The following is a 25,481-nucleotide window of genomic DNA, read 5'->3' as shown; positions in this document are numbered from 1 at the left end:
AGAATTTGATATTACTCTATTACTTTGGGGGGGGGGAAAATACAAGCTTGAACATAACATACACAAAAAAATGCAAGTTATTATAGTAATAATAAAAGCTAATAGATATTTTTTGTTTTAGTTTTTATTTTGTTTTTCAAAACTCACATTTGAAATATATTACAACTAAATACTAATCATCTAAATTATTCATAAATTGAAAAGCAAATAATTAGACAATAGCAAATTCTTCAAAATCTGAAACAGTCTAAACTAATTACCATTTCAAACCAGAATAGTTAAAAAAAAGTTTAATGTAATTTTCTTAATGATATATGACAGTGTTGGTGATATTTAGACAACATTCCTATCTAATTGTCAAAATTAGCCAGTAAGTGATCAGTCTACAGTTTGTTTTCAAATGGTGAGGTACCATTTTGTAAGCGCAATGTTTTTCAAAATTTGCTTGCTTATTAAAAAAGTATCTAATGCCTACTAAATAAGTAATAGCAGATAATAATAATAGCAGCTAAATTAGCTAAATAATAATAGCAGAAAATTTTGAAAATTTCCAAACTTTTATGTTTTAATAATTTTTTACAACTGATTAGTCATGGATCAGTGTGCATCTTAAGACATTTCAATAAACAATAAAAACACCTACCTGAACCAGCAAAAAATATCTTATTTTCCATTTTTTCCTAACTTGCTTTCCTTGTGCAAATAAATACCTGTGAAATAATTTTCAAAATAATTTTCATTAAAACATAAAGCACTTATTTCTGAAAAAAAAATTAAATTAAGTATGAATATGAATTGCAATAAAAATAAAACCAATGAGTAACTTTTTTCAAATTCTTATCCTCTGCTGAAAACAAAAGCTTAGTAATTTAAAAATTCTTAAACATTCTTTAAGTTATCCGAAATTTATTTTTCATTTTAATTTTTGCATCAATAGATAAACTTGAAACCACATAAGTATAAAATCCATTATTCAATATTAAGTATTTACCAGAATTTTTGGTGATCAATGTACTAAATTAAAAGTCTTAGGAGGACGCCATACCCAGATAAAAAAAAAACCGAATTGGCAAAATCAGTTGTAAGTCTCACACTTTGGGGGCGTCTCTTTGAGGGAGAAGTGAATTGGTACAGTGACATTGATATATGATAGATGGTCAGTTAAACTATCCCATCCTTCCCTAAGCAAAACTGAACAATATAAGCATTAGTTTCGAAAAGTGATTCTGGGTTCGCGGTCTTTTATTTTTAAACTTCTTAGTTTCATTGTGAAATATCCAGAATAAACATTCTAACTATTTATTTGCATGTAAATATTTAATAGGTGTTTACAAGATAATGGGGATTAACTTATATCTTACAATTAATTCGTTTCAAATTCAAACACCAAGAAGAATATAAATTTTTATTTATGTGTCTGGAATTAATGTAATTAATTAAAGTAACTTAGTTTTAATAATCGGCGCTAGAACTGCTAAGTAGCTGTAAATATATGAAGAATTATAATTATAAGAATTCTGAGAAAAATACAATTTCTAAAAACGTAGGCAATTTATAAAGTCATAATGCAGAATTAAAAAATGATTAAAACTTATACTAATATAATAAAAAAATTAAATAAAAAAAATAATAATTATATTTTAAAATATGATAAAAGAAAAATCAAACACTTTTTAGGTTGCATCAAAGAAAATTTTTGGTTTAATGTATCTTTTTCAATCTTACATTCACCATCCGGGAAGTTTTAATTTTCTGTAAATAAGGATAATAATTTCTCAATAAATTTTATAATTTATTTCTATTGCTTTGCAATTTTGCTGAAGTTTATGTTTTGTATTTGTCTGAGAATTTTTCTCCTTTCATTTTTAATAGTTTAAGACACATACGTACATTTCAATATGTGTGTGTGTTAAAGCAAAGGAAAAAGAAAATAAATAAAAAATATTTTTACACAAAAATACTTTTATATTTTTTTCCGTTTCAATAATTTTTTATTTGCTTTCTGTTTCATAAATTTCAATCTCTATTTGAATTATTAAATTTTCTGTTTGAGTATTATTTATTTTTGTACTTTAGTATTATTTATTTACTCTCCTTTTTTAAAGTGAATTTGCAACAACTTCAGCTTCAGAAAAATGGAATTCAGATGAAACATCTGTTAGCGTGTAGTTTGATAATCAGCGAATTAACTTTTTTTTAAATTATTTATTTATTTTGTTATTGTACTCTGTCTACAGTTTTAAAATTTTGTTTTGATCCCATCTTGAATTCTCTACTTTCATTTTAATTGTGTATCGACGAAAACACACCTGTTTAGATACATATAAAAGCTAAGAGGCATAATATTTCAAACAAAAAATGATCACTAGTGTGTCATTTTTGGGGTCTAAATTTAGTGAAAAAAATGTTCTCGAACTACTTTTTTGATGTATTTCTTATTTACATAATGAAATATTAATTTATTTATAACGCAGGTAAGTTTGTAGACATTTGTCAGAGTTTCGCACACACAAAAATAAATAATAAATCAAAAATAGAGAAAATGACTGTGTAATAATACAAAAAATTCCATTTTTGTGGGCAAAGCATGCAATTAAAAAAAAATCTCTAATTTAAATCATATATTTTTTTTATAACGATCCTGATCTTTTAATTCTGTATAATCAAGATAAAAACATAAAAAAGAGAAAAATAAAAAATATAAATAACAAAAATACAAAATAGAGAAAATATAAATAGTTTACATGTGTATATGTATTACAAGCAGTATAACTTGAGTCACAAGAAATTTACAATTGGGAATATTTTATTACGTTTACATATGGTGACAAAATAAGGGCTAAAAACAAGAGCAAAACTCTTATTTTATCACAGATGGAAAAAAGGAATGTAATATCAAAAAGATAATTAAAGGTAAAATTGGCATAGTAAGTAATACAATGGTAATTAATTATGGGCATTTTCTAGTAGTTAAAAGTTGAAGAGAACATTTATATTCTTAACATTTTCCCGTCATTTTTAAATAGTCATCGAATTTTCCTGCACGATTTAAAAAAGAGTTTCTCAACAAAAGATTGGCGGTTTTTTTTTAAAGATAAAACCTATTTTGTAATAAAATACTAAAAATTTGTATTATATATTTTTTTTCTTAAAATTTTAATACAACTTGCTAATATCACCAACATACTCCCCGATCCCCATTGTCTAATGATTAAATTATTCAGAATACGTTGTATGTTATTACATTTATTGTATGTGTTAATGGATTAAAATAAATCAAATGGAGACATAAATTAAAAATTGATTTATTTAAAATGTAGTTTTAGCGATGATTATTTGAATACATATAAAGTAACGACTTTTAATTGCAAATACTACTTATTTTAGAGAATAATAATTTTGATTCAATAATTGTGAATAATGCTGACAAAAAGTCAAAATAAAAGAAGAAAATAATACTAAAATATAGAACTAAAATATAAAGTCAGGCAAGAATATGTAAAGCAGATAGGCATTATAATGCACAGACAATAAAAATTAAAAAATATAATATTCATGTTTATATCTATCAATACTTTATAAAATAAAATAAATGCTGAGCAACAACATGCGTTGTTGAGAAAAAAAGAGTATTTGCTAGAAGGAAAATTATAATATGAATCGTTGACACTGTAAAAGTAAAATTTTACTGAGAAAACTCATGATACTAAGCAATTCTGATTTGCCCGAAATAGATTTGCAAACAGTAAAAATTGTATAAATTAGCAAAGGAGTTTTTTAGTAAATTTATTAACAGTAGCATGCAATTAACTTAATGTTTTTATATAGAATTTAATTACTTTATTTGGGTAACCATTGTTTTTTTTTAATCAAATTTTGTCTATTTGTTTCTTGGATAACTAAACATTACTACATAATTTTTTAATTCTATTCATTTGATTAAAAATGGTATTTAAATAGATGTTTTTAAGAACATTAGAATTCCAAGTAATTAGTTTATTTGTCTTAAAATAAAAATAATTTCTATTATCCAATAGACCAACAAAGCAGATATTTTCTTCTTTTATAATACCCAGATCCAAAAAATTAAAATTATCATGATTACGAACCGAGGTTAATTCCTAGAGGTAAATAGTATTTAATAAAAAAGTATATTCATGAAAATTGAAGATAATTAAATCATCAATAAATATAAAAACAAGTTCGATATTAAGAGTACAATTTTTTTTAGTGCAAAAATAAATTAGTTAAGAGAGATGAAAAATTAGATCCTTCCGATATTGTTTCAATTAGAAAAAAAAAATATCTTTTCCATTTTAAAGATAATTATTAAATAGCCTAAAATTAATTGGAATTTCCTAATAATCAAAATCGCAATTAAAGATTTTTTTCAAATCATAGTAATAATTCAAAAGGACATCTTTTAGTTTAGAAAGGGGAATGCTATTGAAAAGATCTTGGAAATCATAAATGGCAATAGAATTAAATTTATTATGTTTAATAAATTCCAAAATTGGTGGATTATTAGTGATAATCCAAGAAAAACTTTCTCTAACAATATTGTTCATAATTTTATTTAAGTAGTTAAAGAAAAAGTTGCCAAGTTTAATTAGGCAAGTATTAGACCCACTTGTGACTGTTCTGAAATTTATAGTAATTTTACAAAATTTAGGACTGATATTTAAGTAAGGAAATTGTATATTGCTAATTTAAATTTTTAACCTCCTATACAAAGCTAAAAAAAGTTTTAATGATAATATTATTATTTAAATTACGAAGTTTAAAATTTTAACTAACTCCGTATTTAAAAGTTCTACATAGAATTTCTTACAGAAGATTGCATAATTATTGTTTGCTCTGTCTATGGGGGTAATTACGAAATTTTTTCGTAGTTGCTTAGTTGGTATATATATATATATACATATATATATACATATACATATATATATATTATTACTAACTAATTAAATATATTTATCCTAAAATGTTTTGATAAGTTGTTATTGCCAAAATTAAGAAGAAATAATAATAAGAAACATAAGAAAATTCGAAAGAAAGTCTTCCATTCTAACTCATTTTAAAGAAAGCGAATGAAATGAAAACTATTTTCAACCACAATAGAAGACCCCAGGCTATTTAACCCCTCAACTATTCAAGGAAAGTGAAGAGGCTTTTCTCCTAACCACCAAAAGATCCCCCCTACTAGAACTTATACCCGTATTGGTAAATGAAGGGAGGACAGATGGAAGGCGTGGTTTAGGCTCTTTTCGCAAATTTTTTAAGAATTTTTTCATCCTTCTTTTACAATAACACATTTCATAATTGAAGAAAATAATTGCGAATTTTTTCTTTCGGAAGCTTGAAATGTATAGTTCGATTTCGTGAACTCAAAAATAAAGATTTACTGAATGAATTTTGATAAAAAACGTATTTCCAGAAGATAACTCTATTACCGATCTTTCACCTCCATTAATAATTTTAAATTTATAGTAAAACAAAAAGTGATTTCACAAAATCTTAGAATAAACTATGAAGTTTCAAATGCTGAAAGAATTTTTTCAAAATATCAAAATGCAAAAAAGTTATTAGTAAATGAAGCTCCCATAGAAAAAGCATTAGCTGCTGGCATTGAGAGGGTAGGTATTGCGTTCTCTAACAGCCATACTTAGTTGAGATCATGAGTTGGAATATATTTTTTTTTTCAGTTACAACAAATTGCTTTTTCAATGTGCTGATCAATTCAATACAGGAAGAAAATATTGAACAAATTTGATGAAATAGCTTTTCATTTAAAAGAAGAAAAAAAGGTTTCAAAAATGGTTTTGCTTAATATCTTCCGTTGTGATACATTGTTCCGGTCTCATAAGCTTTTGAAAAGAAAAGCTTTTTTTTTTGCTAAAACCATTTAAAACAAAAATAAAATGTGAAATAATATTTTAAGTCCTTAATTGAAACTAACTAAACCATCCAAAAGTATCTTGGAGTATTTCATTTAACTATTACTTAATCATATTACTTTTATTCGATAAACTTTTCTAAATAGAATATTATCGAAAAGAATATTACTTTTCAATAAGCAATTCAAAAATATAATTTTTTGTTCTTCAAATTTGCTAACATAATAATAAATAAAAGAACTGAATATTGAAGAGTAATTTTGCCCCTGCTTGTGTGTATTATAAAAATATCATATTTTAGAATTATTTAATTACTGTCATTTGTTTACTGTATACCTACATATCATATTATTAGTTTCATCTATATATCATATAAATCTTTCTTGTTTTTTTTCTTATTTGTTTGAAACAATAAAAATTTTAATGTAAAATTAAGGCAATATTTAACTTTTTATATTAAGTAATTAAAATTCCATATAAAATAGGGTAATTCTACTAATACTGATGTTATATTTGTAAACTTGAAATGCATTTAACTTAATTAAAAATCCTAAAATACTTTAAATATTTTTTGTAAGGATAACTCTTGAGGTCTTATGCACTTGTGCTGAAACTTTTTAACTTCCGCGAATGTTTTAAGAAAATAAAAACTGTTTGTTATGGACGTAACAGACACAAATATCAAACGTTTTTCATATCAAGAGATAATATAATAACATTTTTGAAGACATTCAAGTTCTAAAGATTGTGACTCTCAATAATTAATAAAAAGCACATATAAATTTGCTACTGGCTTAACATTTGGCGTTACTGACATAACACTCTCTGATTTTACATCATAAATTAGCTTTTACAAAATGGAAACCAATAAAAGATTACAAAAAGTATGACTAATAATTAAGAATTTTATGAACATATTTGATAAGTAAGAGAGAATTTTAATAATAAATTTTTGAGTAAAACCAATACTTTTTGTGCACTTTTTTTTCCAAAATATATGATTATATAAAGATTTATTAAGTAAAAAGTTAGTTTTTTAACCATGTTTGCTATTTAAGTAAGAAATAAATAATGCTCATATTCTGATTTTTACGTAAGAAATTTACAATGCAGCAGTGAACTTTGTTATAGAGAAAAATTAGAAAAGTGTTTTCTTTTGATCTGTGATAGGCTAGTACTTTTTTTTATTCGATTTTTTCTTTCATTTTAAAAATATTGTGCCACACCATCAGAAAAATATCTACACACTGAAGATCAAGAATTTTTTTCAATTCCCCAAATAAATAGTTATAAGACAAATAATCTGAGATCATTGCCTATGAGTATAGATTTTTGATACAGTGTATGCAACTGCTCTTTACACAATAATTTAGTCATTTGTTCAGTGTGCACATTTTACTTCATTTTGTTGTTGCATAATAATGAAGTTCTTACTAAAATACTCCTGATTTTTGCATTCTTGAAAGTATAAAGATGTTGCTCTGTTTTTAAGTAACAATGTTCAAGAAATAGAAATTTTGATAAGATTTAAAAAACTTTAATGTTTTAGTGAATGCTAAATTAAATTTAGAACAGTTTAAAGCAGGTTTTTGAAAAAAAAACCCAGCCCACATGGGTTTTTTCGAGAAAAAAACCCAATTTTGTCAGGGGATAAGTGGGTTTCACGAAAAGACCTGACCGAAGATAAGTTAGTTTTTTCAAGAATATTCTACATTCATACTAAATATAAATATTAGATATACATAATAAGGATTGATTGATTATTATCAAAGGAAGAAACAGTTAGGAGATTAACTATTTGTCATTTTTATGCTCTGTAAATGATTGCATAATGATACAATTACTAAAATGATTCATGAATAATAAGTTATGTGATTAGTTATGAATTAAATAAACACATAACTTGCTTTTAAGTTAAAGAATGGTATTTTTAGAAGCATTTATGAAATGAAAAGCACATATTGTTTTGTTGCACATGGTACAAAAAATTATGAATTTTTTTTTACTATACATTTTGCTTTTAAAATGAATGAAAAAAGATAATAAATTTAAACAGTTGTTTTTTAAGTATTCAAAGTACTTGATTTAAGATTTTAATGAACACAAAGGAATTATTTAAATGCAATTGATAATTATGTATGAATATCCTTTCTTATATATTTCTATATCTCTACAATATGTATTCACATTTAATAAATAATTAGATGTTTACTATTTAACTTAATCTTTCTTTTGTAATAAACAAAATGTTTAACAAATAAAATATTAACAACAAAAATATGATTCATAGATACGAAATAAAATGCATCTTCATTCAAATGCAAAATATAAATGTAATGTCTCTTCATTTCTTTGTATTAAAATATTTAAACATAACAGAAACTATTTCTGCTTTTCAGTCCTTAAGCAATTTCACAGTTTGAACTGAATTAATCTAAAATGAGAAATACAATATGGATGAAAAATTAAAAGAAATGTTTTGGCTTTCAAATGATATTCTAAATTGTTTCAATTATTTATTATTTGTTAAATTTTTTAAGATGTATAACTTTTTGTCCTGATACTCTTGATTCTTCAAAACATGAATACAAATGAAGATTTTAAAATAGATTTGAAGAGTCAAAAGATTTGGATTTTTGATACATCTTTTTATTTTAAGTAATGATGCTAGCAAAAACTGCAAAATTAAATTGTCCAAATTTAGGTTAGAGACCATCCACTAACTATATACATGGTTCATGGCCTTACCCATAGGATTTTTTTTCTCTAACTTTTTGAGAATTCCTTCATTTTATGAGGAAAAAAAAACTTAAGTAACAATTTCGCTTTCTCATTTTTTTATTTATTTTGTGAATTTAGGAGCTTATGAGCTAATTTATAATTTTTAGTAAATGCAGTAAGGAATCATTAGGGTGGAGTTTAATAGTTTCACTAACGTCGATTTTTCTTTTTCATATGATTTTAAAAAAGAACAATTCTAATCAACAGTACAGTACAGTACAGTAATTTTAAAAAAGAACAATTCTAATAAGTAGATGCCTTATCCACAAAATTGTTCTTAAACACAAATGCTGAGTTGCATATTCACTTAATTTTTATTTTGAAATTATTTAAACCCTACTTTAAAATTATTTAATTAAAGAAATTTTCAACTAAATTATAAATTTTAATTAAATATTGGCATTAGAAGAGGTTAACTAATGGAAACTTGTATTTTTTTTATACAACAGTACCATTTAAATCTTCTAAAATATTGATGTCAAACTATTATGAGTTGTTCATTGCTCCATTAATAAAATTTTATTGAAACTGTGAAAACTTTCTGTTCTAAACAAAATTGAAATTAAAAACAGTACATTTTATTGTATCTGTAATACAACAAACTAAAAAGTTAACAACAACAAACAGTTAAAAAACATTAAACTAACTGCAAAATTTAATTAAATATATAATAAAGATACATTTTATGTCTGCAATAATATATGTCTCTTTTTAGTTTGTTATTTATCCTTTTCAAAAGTAGTCTGATATGTGTATATATTGTACAAAAATATATGCATTGTAGAAAATGTTTATATTGTATGTTGCACCATTATTGACCATTTTACTACAGAAGATAATAGTTTTTCAATGGGACAAAGAAACTATGAACATTTTAAAAACTTGAAAGATCAAGTTAGATATTTTTGGAAGATCTCGGCATTTTAATTAAGGATATTACAATGAGGTGTGTAAAAGATATTTCTTAATAAAGTCCATCAAGAAGGTTTCATCAAGAGAAATAATTAAAGGGCAGCGATGTTTGTAAATTATTATTTGATATTCAAAAAAAAAATAATAAATAAAAAATTTAAATGTGGATAAAAGTAGTATAAAACTTTTAAAACAATTCACTGTTTAATGAACATGTTTCAATTATATCCATTTAGTTTTAAATTTATTTAAATTCAAGTATTTTTAAAACTTTATAAATATGTAGTTTGTGTTTATAAAAAAATAAAATTTTATTGAAATTCATGAGGTTGTTGAACTTGAATAAAATTTTGATTTTACTGAGTGATTATATAGTTGTAATTAAATAATAATCTTGAGTTTTAAATTTATATAAATTCAAGTATTTTAAAATTTTAAGAATATGTCGTTTGTGTACATAAAAAATGAAATTTTATTGCAATTCATGAGATTGTTGAGCTTTAATAAAAATTATTTTGATTATATTCAGTAATTAGATATTGTTGTAATTAAATAATAATCTTAACTATTTTAGTTTGGAAAAATAAAGTATTTTAGCTACATATTTGTTTTTGAATAAAATTAAGTATTATTAATACATTTTATCATAGTTTAGATTAAAAAATGAAAAAAATCTGATTTAAATTTTAAAAAAAAACTTATTTCAATTTTTAATTAATTTATCTTTTTTTACAAATCATTAATTTCACCAACCCTAGTCACAACAGTTATACTTTTTTTCTAAATAATAATAATAATTGAAGGTTTTTAAGAAATTCTAAATTTCGATTAGTTGATAGATGTTCATAGTAGTAAACAGAGCTGAATATTGATGAAATAAAATAGATGAATAATAAGAAAGAACATAATTCTATAAGCAGCATTTTTATGTTATCTATAACCTCTAAAAAATAAATGCATTTAAAAAAAAATCACCTCTAGCAGTCTTTTTAGATTTCAGACCATACGATCTCTTCCTTTCCCACAATGCAGGCCAGCGTTCTTTTTGTTCCAATTTTACAGCCACATCTCAAGGAAGTAAGTAATTTGTTCCAGGTATGAATCCAGGCTGATCTTGCAAACCTGTTACAGATTTAATAGCAACAAGCAGATTAGAATATTTATTAAAACAACATTTTACAATATAAAAATCCAATAGTCATTATACTATTTAAGAAAAGAAAACAAAAACTTAATCTTAATATGTAAATAAATCAATTACTTATAGAATTACTAAGCTTTTACATAAAATTCAGCCAACATTTAGAATGACTCAATTAGTATGATTCTTTCATTATAATGACCACTGCATGAGTCCTGTTTGCTGGTCCCTAGACGCAATTTTATTTTAACGCCCTTAAGACGCCATAAGAAAATTTTTATAGCAAATTCTCCTTCTCCTTTAATTCTAATTTAAAGTGTAGAAAAATAAAGTTCAAAGAAACCTAGAGTAAGCCATGAATTTCAAATACTGAAAAGAAAATTTTAAAATATACAAATGAAAATAAATTATGAGATAATAACTTAGGATTACGTAACTGAGAAATTCTCTTCTAATAATTTGTTTCCATTTTAATATTTCGAAGTATTTTTTTGAGCAACAGAAACTTTATGACTTACACTAGGTTTGCCTGAACTTACTTTTTCTTACTTTTAAATTAGTAATGAAGGAGATTTTGCAATGAAAATTTTCTACCACACTTCCCCTTAAGAACGTCTGAACTGCACCCTACTTTCAAACAAGGCGATAAAAATTTTGTTTGATTTTTGATTAATTCCAAGAAAAACACTCCAAAAATAGGTGCTAAGATAATTAGGAGCTTTCAAAACTAAAATTTTTTTCATTTATCAATCAATAATTAAAATCCCGCAGAAAACTATTCAAACTACTCTGGTGTTAACAATAAAACTGGAAATGTAAGCAAACGTAAGAATTTTGCGAGAAGCATCTGTAGATCATTTGATGCCGCCTGTTGAGGAAATATTATTTATTTCCTCATTGTGGTTAAATTCCTTTCTATACCATTCATAAGATTCACTTTATCTTTCCTGTTTAAGAGTTAAGAGTTTTACAGATTTTTTACAAGTAACTGCAACTGTAAATTTTCTTTACAAACAACTCCGAAACTGAAAAATAAATAGGTTAACTGAACAGCATAAGTTTGAGTACAGAATCAAAATAGTCATAATAAATATATAAATAAATAAACTTTAAGGGTGAACCTAGATTCTTTCATTATTAAACCATTAGAAAGCAATGCATATGTTGACAATGCAAACAATACTGACAATAGAAAACAAATTTTTCCACACATGGTTTTAAACTACTGTTTTACTCTTCTTTTACAGGGTTGCCATTCAAATCTGAAAAATAATTCCCTGTACATATTATACACAATATATTGATAGGAAACACACAATTGATGTGCTCTTGAGAAACCTATATTAGTCTAGCTATACTAGTTTTAATTGCCGGAAAAGCTTTAAGAAATAACATACTTAAAACAGATAACGCTATAGTAAATGAAATAGTTTAGTACGGCTGAAATATCATCCTTAAATATCATAAAAATTGCACCTTGAATATCCCAAAGACGAAAATAACAAATAAAATTCCCTGTAATTTTCCAGTTTGCTGGGAATTCCTGGTTATTTTAGGTGATTTTTAATTTTCCTGTTCTACTTGTGGAGTAGCAACCCTGTTTTTAATCAGAAGGAAAAAGTTATCTTTCCTAAGATAATAAAAAGGAGCATAAATGTGCATGAATAATAAAGAAGTCAAGATAAAATAGATACGGATCTAATAAAAATTAAAAGTTATGGTTGTATTGTTAAGAGCTGAATATTTCTTCTCTTTTGTTGCCCTGAAATGATTAAATGAAGACAAATTTCATAACTATACAGAGACAGTAAGAACTCTCATCAATGTTATGGGAGTAGAGATTAGAGGGTCCCACACACACTAGGGACCAAGAGGAAAACATTGGAAGTAATCCTGGTCTACTTTCTGAATGCAACATACCAGGCAGATATTCTGTAGTGGAAGGCTGTCTCATAAGATTTCCTTTATCTAAAGTTTAAAAAAAAAGTCATTCATAGAAAACTACGCAAAACAAATTTTAGTTTCGATTGTCTTAAAATATTGCAGATTATTAATATCATATTAGCATGAGAGTGGGAAAATAAAAAAAAGTCTATAAGTATCTATCAAGTCAAATCAAGAAAAAATAAATGAAAAAGAGTGTGAAACTATTTTTTACTGAAAGAAAAAAATTAAATTAACTACATACTTATTATTTTTTGCTATATGTGTGCATTGACAACACAATGAACTTAAGATTAGTTAAAAAAATTAAAAACTGTTACAGGGTTCTTGCTCAATTATTTCAAAAAAAAAAATTAGGACTTTTTTAGGACTAAGAAAAAAAAATTAGCACTTGATGTAAAGTAAAAATAACATACTTAATCTATACATGATATTAAAAAAATACAAATAAAGTGTTTCACGATTCATGAAGTAAAAATTACATAATTAATCTATACATGATGCAAATTGCAGCTTAATTTTGTCACAATCTTTTTCCTCAATTTTCTATTTTTGACTTAAGTAATTTAATATGTTTCTCATTTTTAGAACACACTTGCTTTTGTTTTCTGGCATTAATTTTGGATTGATGCAAGCAACATTTCTAACAACAGAATAGTTTATTGGACATTTCTCTAGTAAAGTTTCTAACATTTTGGTGATAAACTTTCTGCAATCTTTCTTTATATTAATATGATCCCGGTCAGAAATAACTTTTGAGGCCAACTGCTTTAAAATTTGGTCACCTTTAAAACCTACACTGATTTTTGTCAGAGAGACATAATTCTTTTCATTACAAAAATTAAAATGGCACAGTTTCTACAGAGAATTTAAGTTTTCTGTAGATTCTGGCTTCAGAATGTTATATAATTGCACACTATGTAATACCAAATCCTGGATATCTGCAGCAAAAAATGGTAAAAGTGGCCGATCTGCTTGATACAGTTTCAAAAAAGGTGAAACTAGCTCCAACACATTTAAGAAAAAGTTCAGCTTAACAAGAATTAATTTGCCTTTTATTGCTTCTTGTAAAGTTAAAAAGGATTTACATTTCACTTTTCTAAACTTGCCAACATTTTTCACATAAGATTTCAGATCATTCCAAAGCAATATTGCTCTTTCAGCTGCAGGTGCATTTTCCAGCCAACGGTGGTTACAAAATTTTAGTGGTAATTTGTTCTCAGTTGATTGATAAATAAAATCTTCTTTTCTTGTGGGTGAATCTTTAAAAAGATAGAAGATTGAGCTCAGGATGGAACCAATGAGCCATTCTGTTTCAGATTCACCTTTGTAGAATGCGTTATTTAAAATATGAAGCCCACAACTTCCTATTGCATTGCATTGAACACCATGTTCTTTTAACAAATCTCCTTGAATATTATTATAAAACTTCCAATTGACAGCAGGACCGTCCATAGAAATCTGCAATAATTTCTTAAGGTCTACATTTTTGACTGATGCATAAAAGCAGGCTAAAAGGTCATCTGCTACAGAATGGCCCAGAAAAGCTGATGTTAAGTATCGCGTCTCTACAATGTTCCTTACTGGGTTCCAAAAGTGGATATGTATATCCAACTGCTTCTGCTGTGTCGCTTTGTTCAAAGACTCATCAAAAAGCAATGTATAAAAATTGGCATTATCAATGCACTTCAGAAGTAGCATGCTAAAATGAGGTGCAAGTCAAAAATGACAGAGATATGCACACTTAGATTCACTGCAGGTGACGTGCTATTGAACTGTCTGGAAACATTGTACTAAATAATTTTCCAGTGTCTTTGGAAGAATTGTAGGAGTAGTAGCTTTCTACAACTTTTAAAGCCCATAAAATCTCAGAAGAAAGAACTTCTTTCCCCAAAGCCCAAGAATCTTCTAAAAAGATGGAGGCAGCAGGAGAGCTGAAGGCAACAGAATTTAAGGATTTAGGGAAACCGATTTAAGGAATCCGATCACTCAAAAAAAATTTCAAAACGCCAAAATAAAAAATATTTAGCACTTTTTTAGCACTCAGAAGAAATTTTAGCACTTTTTAGGCCCTAAAAAAGTTGGGAAAAAATGTTAGCACTTTTTTAGGACAGCAAGAACCCTGTGTTAAGATTTACATACATAAATCACGATTAAAGAAAATAAAATAATAATAAAGTAAATCAACAAAACAATGTAGAAATATTAAGAAAAATAGTCACTTAACGTAGCTTTTTCTTTTATTATTTTTAGTTCAAAATATCTCCAAAAATTGGAAGAATCTCATGCGTGATTAATAAAATTAGAAAAAAAAAATGGTTTTTAAACATAAATGTTTTTTATTCTATTATTTTTATTCTATTATTCTATTAGTTTCATTGTTCCTTCCTTGGTGGCCTTTCTCCTATGGATGGTCACCACATTATTCAGTGCAAAGGTCTTCATGGAACTTTGATAACTGAGAGCTAGCTATTCATTGGCAAGAAGCCTAATGAGGTAATGATTTTCTGTATATCTGATTTTACATATGCTTTATTTCATTTTTATACTATAAACTCTCAGTCAATGAAAAAAAAAGTTCTTGAAATGAAAAACAAAAAGTGTAACACAAATACAAAAGCAGAAAACATAGGATGATTAAAAAAAAGATACTTATAAATTTTTTTTTAGATTATTTTAAAATGAAAGATAATGAAATAATTCACCATAACATAAAATATACAATGTGATGGGCAATTGCAATACAGTCATACCTTCAGAGAGTTCAGATTTAGCAACAGGTATGTTGGAGTTTGTGACTTCCCTTGACTTCTCAGATGGAGCATCATTATCAGGAGGTGGAGAGGAGGAGGAAGATGGAGCCGGACGAGCCACATCTGAACTAGCTTGAAAAATTGGAAACTCTACCCTGTCTAAATCACGACAACACTGATTTCTCTGTAGAATGTAGAAGTCGTAATTTGCTGCCTAAAATGACAATTAATAAATGAAGAATTTGAACATCTAACACATTATTATCAGACTTATATTTTATAACCGTCGGTGAACAGCCGACCCATTTTTTGGGGGGTTTATGACTACTAATGTTAAACTCCATAGCCTTGTAATTTTGAACCCAATCCAGCAAACTCCTGGATGAAGTATTGGGAGAAATTTGTCTTCATGGTGGGCTTTTTGATGGAATTAACACGCACTTGCGTTACACGGAAAGGAAAACACAAGCAACACCCCTTTGCTGTCCCAAAACATGGTACACATGATTTTCTGGGCTGACATTGTTTACTTAAACTTCACTTTCTAGGATGAAGTTGAATCCTGCTGTTCCATTCATTGATGCTTTGATTCAGGTGCACTGTAGGTCGCCCAGGTTTCACCACCTGTAATGATTAGGCTAAAAAAATCATCACCTTATACGTGGTAAAGCCCAAAGAGGTTGAGACCTCTCCCATACATTTGGTTTTGTTCACCTTTAGCAACATTTTCGAAACCCAGCATGAGTGCAGCTTTCGGTAATTTAATCTTTCAGTTACTAATACATAAAGAGCACTTTGACAAACTTGAGGAAAGTCATCAGATAACGACTTAGTCCTAAAGCACACTTATTTTCGCTCACTGTTTGGTCAACATTCTGCACCAAATTGTCAGTAGTGACTGAAGGTCGCCCACCTTGTTCGTCATCCTGCACATTTGTATGACCATCTTCAAATGCTCGAACCCACTTCCTAATCCATCACTCATAATGTTTTCTCAATCAGTGTGCATAGCCAAATTTCTTAACAAAAAATAAGCATTTTTCAAGGAAACAAAAAATATTTTTAAGCACTTTAAAAAAATTTCATAATTAGACAGGGTGGCAAGTTTTTGACAATTGCCGAAAACCAAAAACTTTGGCTATAATAAATATGAAGTATTTTTAAATTGACATACATGTGAAATTACAAGTGCTCCAGCAAATTATGTTCTTGAATTATTTTAACATAAAACTCTTTTTGTTTTCAAAATTATTGTAAAAAACCAAGATTTTAGAGTAGAAAATATTAGATAATTATAAATAAAAATGTGTATTATAATATACATAAAAATATAAATGTGTATTACATTATACAGGGGTCTGTCCAGACATTTTGTGAAAGGTCCTGTTTTTCTAAAATTTTGAAAAAAATATTCATAATTTGTGAATATAAAATAAGCGTTAAGTCAGATTCTTTTAACCAGGGTCCTGCTTTTGTGAATTTGTACAAATAGGGTCCTGTTATTGCAAAAATTGATAAAAACCTTTTCAAGAAGTTATTCAATTGCAAAGAGATACAAGATTCTGCTCAACAATTGCTTCTACTAAATTAGAGATGCAACATAGTACAAATATTTGGTATTTCGCCTATACTGTTCAACACAGAATATTCATTTCGGACGAATGATAGAAACAAAATCACTCACATTTGTAATAGTTTCAATTGACATATTTTAAATAACACAACTTAGTAATGTATCACTTTTAATGTGTTACGCATTAAGTAAATTTAAACAATTCTTAAATTTATAATATTTTATTTAAAAAATTGCCAGAAATTAATTTTTATTTACATAATGTTCTATTAATTAATTTTATGAATAAATATAAATTGATCAATGATTTATTTACAAAAAAATTATGATTTAACATTAATAAGAATGTGCACACGATGTTTGCAAAAGTAGAAATATTTTCTTAGAATACTACATTTGGAATTTAAACTTAGGGAAACTTGTTTGTCTCGAACCATCTTTCTTTCGCCCCCAACCCCCTCAGAAGTGTTTATTCGATTAACAAAACAATAATGAAGATAAACAAATTTGTGAAGGGTCTGATTAAAAGATAAATTATTTTGTGAAGGGTCCGTTTTAAGGAAAAAAACATTTTGTGGACGGACCCAAATTTCTTCTAAACAGATTCCTGTTATAGTATTATAAATATGTAATTATAAATAAAAATGTCAAATTGCAATTTATCGAATCCCTTTATTTGTTTAATTATTAAAAATAAAAATGCAAAAAAAATTATCTTATAAAATATCACTTAACAATTATCTTATTCTTTTTATATGTAAAATCAGTTTTCATTTACTTCCATTTTAATTCCTCTTTTTCCCAAAGCAAGCCATTACAAAAAAGTGATTTTGAAGCTTTCAGTACTACAAGTTCAGTTTTCAGTTTTGTATGAATAAGAACGAAATTTGAAAATGTTCTTTCATTGATGCTCAGCTGTATGGACTAGAATGTTGACCTACTAATTTATTACAACGTAATAAAATAACATGTAATTAAGAAATTTATTCTAATAACTGTACTAAATATTGCTGCTAACTTAATTAAACCATTGAATTGATTGAGTGAAAAAATTATTAAATCATTTAAAAAAAATTTATATTTTTTGTAAATTATAATTAGTTTTCTTATCAGGGAATATATTATATTTAGGATTTGTAGTAAATAATCAAGTACAGATAAGCAGAAGAATTCTTAGTCCCTCAGAACAAAGTTTTTTTCTTTCTTTTTTTTGGATCGAAATTTCCCCCAAAATGTTAACATTTTTCATTCATTTTCCTTTAGTACAATATTTTTTTTTAAAAAAATATGTTTGGAAAGTAAGCTTACATAAGAATAAAAATTTGTTTGATTTTTCACAATTCTTGAATAAACGAGCATATGTTAAAAATTGTTAGAAATCAAAATATGTTGAAATAGTAATAATTTATTAAATTAAATTACTCCTAAACTTAAGGAATTCAAACTAATAAATACACAACTTGACATTTTACGTTTTTTAACAAGGTAAAAAATTTTCAAACTGACACATTTTTTAACAATAAAAAAATTTTGTAGGAATTTTTTTAAACAGAAAATTTTTCTTTGCCTGAATTTTTCTCAAAACTTCGTTCCCATGATTACACATATACTGCTAATCTGCATATAAGTAATAATAGCAAACATTACATATCAAAAAATATTTTTTTATTAGTTGAGATCAGACAATTATTGGCAACCACTTAAGTTTTACTTAATCTAAAACATCTGCCTGAATTGTGACATAAAATAATTAAAATCAATATTTAGATTAATAATAATTATAACAACTTACAGTTATTACTTATAATATATTAAAAGTACCATGCTTTTAGAAAAACCAATTAATAATTTAATGGTTTTGGCGATATTTTTTATAAAAGTGATATATTAATACAAATTATAATTATAGTTTCGCCCAGTGGCTGAGCGGTAGTGCTTCGCGCTGTCGTACCTCAGGTCCCTGGTTCGATCCATGAGCCAGGCAAGGTTGACTCAGCCTTTCATCCCTTCAGTGGGTCAATAAAATGAGTACCAAGCATGCTTGGGAGCTAAACACTGGGGACTCCTCGTTGGGCTGACCACCCAACCAGAACATCTGTCCTTGCACCTCAGAGCCCAAAGGTCAAGAAAACTGAGATGGGCACAGTAGGCCTTGGCCCTCTATGAGCTGTCGGGCAGTTTAGTTTGTAGTATAATTATAGTTTATAACGCAAGTATTGTTCATGATTTAATGTCTAAAAAAATGATCTCAATGTTAATAAAATGAAACTTGTCCCAAGTTTTTGACATTTTTTTAAATCAGATTTTGAGAATTTTTGACACTTTTTGACATGTTTTGACATGCCAAGACAAACACATCGAATGGCATCAAAATTCCAACCCTGTAATTAAGATATGCGTACTAAAAAAAAATGTTTCCTTCTTACTATTGTTGAAAGTTCTTCATAAATACATTCATAAAATGCACAATAATGTCTTAAAACTTTACATGATCATGATAAAATAACTAATTTCTGACAAAGAACTCTTTTCATGATTATATTAGCCACCATAAAAACAATTTATACACAATTTTAAAGATATTCATTATTAAGTGGCTCATTCTATTTTTAAATTAATAAGTAATTTATTTAATTATGTAAATGAATAATTCAAAATTATAATTAATTTTTAACTATTATTTTAAAACATTATCGAGTGTACTTTTTAGATTTAAATGAAAGTTATTTATAAAAGCATATTCAACAAAACATTAACAAGAATATTATTAATCATACTGAATTTATAAAGATATGTAAAGAATTAAGCAAAGTAAGAAAACTCTAATAAATTCACATTACGTTAATGTAATTTAGGGAATGAAGCCAAAAAGAATGTTTATTAATATAAAAGTGAGTTTATTTTTTCAGATTATTATTTCTATCAGATTATTTAATTTAGATCGACAAAAGATTGTTCTTTCAGATTATTATTTCAATTTTCTTTAGACTAGAAAATTATGAAAACATTTTTAATCCCTAGTATTTTCAAGCATCACTTTAAGGATCCTTTAAATAAAATAAAAGCTTTCTCTAGTCCCTAAGTTAAAAGACTGACCTTAATATCGAATGGGTCCTCTCTGGTGGCTTGCTTTCTTCCACATTCACATGTTGACACTATTTTCACTTGACTGCAATGAGACATCACGGGAAGAGACTTATCCTCAACATCATCAGCCTCAACATCATCATCCTCCTCATCTTGATCACTTCTATGAATCTGAATAGGAGTAAATCCATTATTACTACTATAAGATAGAATAAGTGATCTCAGTTTTATAGTAGCAGGGTTGCCACTCAAATCTGTAAAAAAAAAATTCCCTGTACATATTATACACAGTATTATAAGGAGAAACAAACAATCACTGTGATCTTGTATAAGCTATATTGGGATAACTGTACCAGTTTTAATTAAGTGCTGGAAAAAATTAGAGAAAGAAGGAACAGCTCAACATACTTAAAACAAATAATGCTGAAATAAATGAAATAGTTTAGTATAGCTGAAATATCCTAAAATATCCCATAGATCGCACCTGGAGTGGTCACCAATTTTTACAAAAGATGAATATAAATATCTATGCTACTTACTTATGTTTGAAAATCTAATTAGAATTTAAAAGATTTTAAGTTTTTAGTGATCAGGAATTACCCCTTCTCTTGATCATTTCTGGGGTAATTACTGATCACCAATTTTTATAGCAAAGGGGCTGTTTAAAAATAATTATACAATGGTAATTAACAAATAAGACATCAAGATCAAACAAATAAATCAAAAAGGTATATTTAAGCAGCTAATAAAACGATTTATTTAAAAATATGAACTGTTATTTAAGAAAAGACAATTAACTATTTATTAGCTGTTTTTTATACTATTTATAAAAAGTAATGACAATGATCAGGAATTACCCCAGTGATCAAAATATTTATTATTAAGAGAAGTGTTGCAGAAATGTGCACATTTTGAAACCTGTCTTTGAAATGGAAAATACAGAAAGCAGTTTAAAAGATACTTATTTTGTTAGATTAAACAAAAAAACTAATATTAAGTAAATGTAGTTACACTTTAGTAAAGTGTACAAGCATTCTTCCAGTAAGGCTGAGAACTTCGCATATTTCATGTCCGTTTTTCCAGAGCCTTTCGCAGTCTTCCATCAGCTGCTGAGCGAATCTCAGCGCGGCCGGACCCCTTGCGTGGATGTTAAATTCGTGTAAAGCGTGAGCAAGCTAAAAGTAAATTACAAATAGAATCAGAGAAAAATTCCATTTATAGTTATACAATTTTTGGAATTATTAAAATCATTTTTAACCCTAGTTTCATGATAATCCTCAGTGTAATGAGTGGGTAGGTTTTCTTGGTATGCAGCAGAGGCTAAGGGCAAAACTTTATTGCACCTTCTGAAATGATAAAAAAGATAAGAAAAAAAAACATTAAAAAAAAAGGAATCGAATACAGGATGTCTAGTGAAAGACTGAATGATTTCAAAATTATAAAACTTTTAACAAAATTAAAAAGGCGACAGACAAATGAAACAAACTGTAAAAAAGCTGTAAAAACATATTCAGAAAATTTTTGTATTTAGTTGGAAAGACACAGCCTCACAAGCTATCATTGACCAGTTCCAGAATTTTTCTCTGTGTCTAGTTTTAATTTTTTCTATCTAAAATTTCAGAGCGTATTTGATAGGTCTAAATGCTTCATTCTGGAAATTATTGGTAATAGTAGATGGAGCACTTGATAAAAAGTGATAATTGGTTTTTTAAAAAAAATCATTGATAGCCGCTTCTCATTCTTTAAAGCAACTTTATCATTTTAAAAGCGTTTAAATAAAACTTCTTTTTAATTGAAAGAGAAAAGAATAAAAAGGACAGCAATAAGAACTCAGAGAAGAATTTTAAGACTGTTTTTGTTAATAAAAATGTATTAAGTATGTCATTTGTACAAATTGCAACATAGTTTAGATACAGAGGATGACTGACTGATATTAAAATCTTTGAAATGAAAGGCGACAGACGAATGAAACAAACGGTGAAAAAGCTGTAAAAATATATTTGAATTTTGTTTTATACGACACATTATTAAAATAATTTCTTACGCATTATTAATACATGTTATGTACTACAGTAATATAAGCAAACATTACTATTATGAACCAAATAAAACAATCTTAAAAATTTTAACAACTTTATTTTTACTATTTTGTTTATTTGCCCATCTGCTACCTCTAACGGAGGAAGAAAATAGAAATAGCATTTCTCAAAATGAATGATTAGGATTTTATTCACATGCTTATTATCTGTGTTGTGTCCAGTTTCCTTTCATGTTAACCAATAATCAGCTTGAAAATTTCTTGTTAAATACAACAATAATGGATTGCTGACTCACAGGACCAAACATGTGTTTCATGTAAAATGATATTTCACATTAAGCGGTTTCACATTAATGAGTTTCGACTGTACTAACAATCCAAAAACCAGAGTTGTTTGTGTGTTTGTTCTTTCTTTATTAATTCATTAAACACTTAATGTTATGTGGTAGCAAGCTATGGATGTTTTTTATGCTTTTCACTCATAATAAATAGATTTGCCATTAAATCCCCCCTTAGAGGTTCAATAACAAAGGAGGATATGGTTAGAGTGAATTATATTACCCTTCAGAGAATTTCACATCAGTATCGAAAGTAGTTTTCATCGCTTGATAGAAGGGTCGACTTTTGCCCTCTTTCAGATCTCCATTCATAGCATTGGTCAGCTTACAAATTACTTCAAACCAAGTCTGGACAGGAGCCAGCTAAAAGTATATACATTAATTCCTTATTATACTTATTAATTGCCTTTTTCTTGCTTGAATTTTACTATATCTTGATAGTTAGCAAGTATGATCTTTTTTTAAAAAAAAATTGAATTAATTTAAATCATATTTTGTAGAATTTTAATCAGATTATTATTATTTATTTTTACAATTATATCAATTAAAGCATATGCAAAAATGCATTAATAATACTTAATATTATTTAAAAACAATATAGCTAAAACAGTTAATAACTGGCTAACATTATTATTTAATAAAATCATAGTTATTTTTGTTCAAGCTATACCAATTAATATTATATTTTCAATGAAATCAGACTATGTAAGAATAACTTATATAAGAATATATTAATATATATTCTTATAGACTTATATAAAATTATATTAATTAAATATATATTTTTCAAAAATATTTTAGGCTTAATTAAATAATTTAAAAAAAAAAAAATCAATTGGTTTTAGTGATGTTTTTTAAAATTAAACATCACAATTTACATAAATTAATGATTTTTTTGAAAAATCAAGTGATTTAAAGTGATATCTTAATCATGATTTAAATCAAGTGAATTTTTCCTTCATCTTCAAATAAAAGAAAATACAAAATGATACAATGATTTTCCTGATCAGAAGCAAAAGCATTTAAACTTTTTTTAAAAATTGAAACAAAAAATAAAAATAACTTTGAGTATGATAATATTTAAAAATCAAAAAAGAAATATATAAATAAGAACTTAGGTAGAAGCTATAAGATTTTTTTAAAAAAAATACATGAGATACATACAAAGAGGAGTTTTGATGAAGGTATTGAGGAACTTACCTCGAAATAAGTAGGAACCGGAAATTGATCAACATTATCATCGAATCCCTTTGTCAAGGCTAGATTTATGTGTTGAAACAGAAACTTGGAAAAACTAAGTTCAGAGTTATCATTGGTTGAAAATGGCTCAAATGTGAAACCATTTACATACGGAAAACTTAAATTATTTCCTAGGATATTAGATTTGCTCTTTGACTTGGAATCAGAAATATCTGCAAGGTGTAAAAACAATCTTATAACAAAGTATCTTTAAATGAAAATCTAGAATAGTTTTATTCAAAACACATTCAACAAAATAAAACAAAAAACCCTTTAATGATCAGAAGAATATTAATTTTTCTATTGCCAAGTATGACATATTAAGAATGCTTTTCTTAATATAGCAAGATTGTTTTTTGTCATTTTCAAAGGCGCTGCAAAAATATGTCTTTCATTAATTTACCTACACCTTCAAATACACTTTTATAACTGTTTAGTATGAAACAACAAATTTTGGCAAATAATATGTCACTTTTATTGCTGTTTCAAATGAAACAGTAATAATATGGTATTTTCAAACAGTTTAATATGAAACAATATTATAGTAATAATGTGTTACTTTTATAACTGTTTCATATGAAACATCAATTTTTAATAAATAATATGTAACTTTTATAACTGATTCCAATAAAATAACACTTCTTAAAAATTGTTGTGAGTTTGTATCTGCTAAATTATTTAGTGACATTTCTCTTCAAAACTAAAAAATTTCAAAGCAAAAAACTATTTTCAAAAAGAAGAAAAATCCAAAACTTTAATTTAAAAAATAATAAATTAAATAAAGCTGTTATGCCCTAATTATTTAATATTTCAAAAGTTACTTCATCACTGCATTGTAAAGGTTCATAAAAATATGAAAAAAATATGAAATATTCATTGATTTTAACGAGATTTTTCTCTGGGTGAAAAAGTTCTACAAAACTTAGAAAATTCATAAAAATGCTTAATATTTTTTTCAAAAATATTTTGTTATTTTAAAATCGAATAAATTCCATTCAGCAAAAAAGCATTATACAGTTTCAAATTAAAGCTTTACCTCAAGTTTGAGAAAAATATCTTTAATGTAACTAGAAATTTAATAATGGTTTCTTTTCATTTTCCTTTGCAAAAACCCTTCAAAAAAACATTCTTTAAATTGTGAATCACAGAAAACATGAAAAATTTACAATGCTATCATTTTAGTAATAATAGCAGACTTCACGACTTTTTGCCTAGGTTTAAAATTATGAAATTTTATAATATAATTATGATTAGAACATTATTAAATATAAATTATAACACATATGTCATAGCACATTAATAACAGATGTCACAACACAATCACTATCTTTTCTTTTTAATATTTTAAAGCTTCATTTACACTTAATTACATAATAATTTTAGTTAATTCAATGCAAAATTTTCAAGTGATTTTTCCGAATTAGGGGAATTTTACTTAATTTAATCATTAATAAAATGACCACTATTTTTCAGTCTCACAATATTTAACCTCTCTTTTGGAAAATAATTTTAACTTTTCATATGTTCTACTTTACTATCAGAGGTCATTGCATGATTCTGTCTGGACGAAAGTTTCAAGATGGGTTAGAAATATGACTTCTTTTTTTTAACTTTCTCTTTCAAGCATAAGTAATGGGTCTGTTTTAACCAAATCGCAGTTTGTAGACATAAATAGCGATAAATGTTCCTTTATAGGGTTTGTTTTTTTATGTGCAATAAATCTTTTTTAGATTTTGAAATATTGCTTTGTGAGAATGACGTCATGAAATTAGAACAAT

General features: G+C 26.3%; 1 pseudogene across 1 annotated transcript in view; it reads right to left on the bottom strand.

The window, feature by feature from the left end:
• Positions 1-11,891: 11,891 nt before the first annotated feature.
• The window catches only part of LOC147816930 (nonsense-mediated mRNA decay factor SMG8-like), a 28,172-nt pseudogene continuing 14,582 nt past the window's right edge, over positions 11,892-25,481 (bottom strand). Inside the window, exons 9-15 of the transcript XR_015431403.1 lie at positions 23,665-23,876; positions 22,688-22,827; positions 21,347-21,434; positions 21,102-21,263; positions 20,098-20,217; positions 15,429-15,642; positions 11,892-12,699 (exon numbers count right to left, since the gene is read on the bottom strand). The product of XR_015431403.1 is annotated as a nonsense-mediated mRNA decay factor SMG8-like (transcript). The remainder of the gene's footprint in view (positions 12,700-15,428; positions 15,643-20,097; positions 20,218-21,101; positions 21,264-21,346; positions 21,435-22,687; positions 22,828-23,664; positions 23,877-25,481) is intronic.

This window comes from Parasteatoda tepidariorum, chromosome 1, assembly GCF_982258835.1.
Source record: "Parasteatoda tepidariorum strain Cologne lab strain chromosome 1, Ptep-v5.0, whole genome shotgun sequence".
In the NCBI taxonomy this organism is placed as follows: Eukaryota; Metazoa; Arthropoda; class Arachnida; order Araneae; family Theridiidae; genus Parasteatoda; species Parasteatoda tepidariorum.
Note: the sequence above shows the minus strand (reverse complement) of the source record. Positions and strands in the feature narration are given on the sequence as shown.